Source organism: Dermacentor silvarum, unplaced genomic scaffold, assembly GCF_013339745.2.
Source record: "Dermacentor silvarum isolate Dsil-2018 unplaced genomic scaffold, BIME_Dsil_1.4 Seq1060, whole genome shotgun sequence".
NCBI lineage: Eukaryota > Metazoa > Arthropoda > Arachnida > Ixodida > Ixodidae > Dermacentor > Dermacentor silvarum.
The window spans coordinates 47,189-50,322 of NW_023605513.1; positions in this window are offsets into that span (position 1 = coordinate 47,189).

Sequence of the window (3,134 nt, forward strand, 5' to 3'; positions counted from 1 at the left end):
CTCAGTCCAGGGCTCCATGGGTCTCTGTGGTTCACTGGGCTTGATCGAGAAGAGCTCTCTGGCTCTCTAGATTTTCGCTAGCAAGCCAAACCTCCCACTGCCTGTTACATGGTATTTTTTTTCCGTAAGGGGCGAATCAGGAATTTGGAGGGCGTAGTTTACACGTCCAAGTTACGTGGGCAGGAGTTGGCCGCTCCCCGCACCAAGGACAGGTATCCCCATTGAGTACAGGGTGTATCTTACTACGTATTTGGAGGTTTGGATATGTGTTTGTCTGTATGCGGCGCCAGTCCCTGGCCTGTTCTGCCGTAAGGTCGGGGTGTGGGCGGCTGTATTTCTGTCTCTCTTTGGTTTTAGAGGATTTAGTGCGGGTGGATTAGTTCGTACACATTCGGCCATCTTGTAGTGCGGCACGAAGGCCAAGGTATGCATAAGAAATCCCGCATACACGCACACACCCACACACGCAATCACTCCAAAAAGGCTCCCCAGACATACACACGCAAAAAAAACAAAGGAATCACGAAGCGATTGCTCGTGTCGGTGTGTGCGTGTATGCCGGTGTGTTTTCTGCGCTCTAATTTGTTTTACCAGAATAAGTTACCAACTAGCCCAACAGAAGTTCTTCTGAGTATACTGAGGAGGCTGAGACAAAATCCGCAATAGCTGCCGATACATAACTCAGTCGGATCCTATTTTTTTTTTTCAGCGCGAGACAGTGCGATCTCCTTTCGGGTTGGCCTACATCGACACCAAGCGACGGCAGCGCCAGCAGCGCAACCTTCTGCTCAAGGCGTCGGTGGCACGCCAGGACGACGACTGGTTCTCGGTGCCACTGGTGAACGCCGTGTTCCTGCCCTACTACCACATCGTGTTCATACCCACCTCCATGATGCTGCCACCCTTCCTGGTGAGCGGGCCGCAGCCGAAGTCAGATAATGACGGCAATTACGGTGATTATGATGATTCTGAAAACCCCAGCAAAGGCAAGAATACTGCGTAATGAGGTATCAGTCAAACCCAAACTAAAATGTCAAACGGTTTAAAAATGAGAGAGAGAGAGAGAGAGAGAAAAGAGTGGTGCAATGAAAATTGTGATGAAAGATGCTGGCATGGAATGAGCAGTGATTGGGGGAAAAAATAAAGCCACTGACAGCGAAATGAATACAGCGCAATATTTCGGTAGCCAAACTCACAAGAGATAGTACAGCTTCATTCGAGATCGCAGCTTCATTAGAGTTTTTACACCCGTTCGAGCTCGTAGGTAGAGCGTGAAGCTGCTCATGGAATCTCGCGGAAAGCGGAGACCACTGACGTAAGCGTCATTTTACATTAAAACCGGGTTAGAATACTTGTGTGCTCCTGCGTTTATGCTTAGTTGTGTTTTATAACTGAATTGGCTTCATTTCGTTGTAAATCATTTATATACGCTCCGCGTTTACAAAAGTGGCTATATACTTGTGAAATATACCGCTTGCATATATACCGTATATACGGACACTCAGGCTTCTGCTGAACAGCGCCTATTCAGGCTCGAATATACGCTGTCGTTGATTGTGTACGTTAACCGGGACGACGCATCAAAGACCCAACATTCCAACAGCGTCAAACATAGTGTTTTGCGGATGTAAAGAAGCATGTGGCGCATCGCCAGTAGTACAGCTCCGTCAACGCAGGAAAATGATCACTCCAAAGTTATCGGCACCAAAATAATAAGAAGCTTTCGCTGCCCAGATAAGGCGCAATTATTTTACGGTTACCTATTATCATTACTTCATAGCTGATTGCAAGATCTTGTGATCCCATCGCAGCAGCTTGGTGGCTATGTCGTTTTGCGGCTTAAAACGAGGTCGGGGGTGTGAATCCCTACCGCGCCGGCCACATTTCGATTAGGACGGAATGCGAAAACTTCCGTGTAGAGTGCTTTGGTTGCACGCAAAAAAATAAAAAGAAATAAAAGGGTCGTGAACGAAAACTGATACCGGAGTCCTCCATTACACCGTCGCTGAGTTCACTGCGCAAATTCTGAACGTTAAGCCCCACAGCTTTTTAGATCTTCAAACACATAATGGCATAACCCTGGCATATATTCACGAAATTTATTTGCGTAAGAGCCATCCCTGATATTACCATCGTCGCAATGATCGTCTGGTTATCACAAGGATTGATATTTTGAGTGGTACCACTGATTCATACCACACCTTGTCAAATGAAGAAATAATCTTAGCAGATATTGTACATGCTGGCCCAGGTGTTGTTGCAGATATAAAACTATGCATATACGCCAGACGAAAGGTCTTATACGAAAACAAAATGTGCTGTGTTCATTCAACGCATTTACATGCGCCGTAAACACTTTAACAAGAATAGCACCGATGGCAAATGGAAACCTGGTACTCGACAGCATAGATGGGGCAACTTTTCCTATCTTGCAGGTCAACCCACCTCGAAATGAAACTCCTTTTGTAGTTCGTGTTTGCACAACAAACTCGAAACGAGGTTTTCAGAAATTACACACTATTCGCCGCGTTTTTCTTGCTACCGCTTTGCTGACGCAGGCGGGATATAAAGAACGGTAACGGAAACTCATTGTTCAAGGCTGGCGATTCTTGAAAAGCTGGCATTGAGAATTTATTTGCGAGTCGTGTAATAATGTGTCGGTGAAGAATGCGGGCATAGCGCCAGCAGTTTACAGAAGGTATGTGAAGACGGCAGAAACTTGGAGGTTAACAAAGAAGCTCGAGAACAAGTGTAGGACCGCACCAACGAAATATGTTAGGCGTAACATTAACATACAGGAAGAGAGCGGTGTGGATCAGATAGCAAACGGGCATACGAGTTGCAAATATTCTAGTCGACATTAAGAGAAATAAATGGAGCTGGGCAAGCCGGTGGACCATTAGAGTTACAGAATGGATACCAAGAGAAGAGAAGCGCAGACGAGGACGGCAGAAAACTAGGTGGGGTGATTAAATTAGGAAATAATTAGGAAATAACGTCCAACGTTAATAAACCCCCTTCCAAAGTGGCGTTGGACGTCAGGAGGAAGGGTTGCACGACGGGAACAAAGACAGTCTCAGCCGGCGTCAACAGCTCGCGATCTGCGCTCGCACCTCTATCCAAGACAGTGTCCC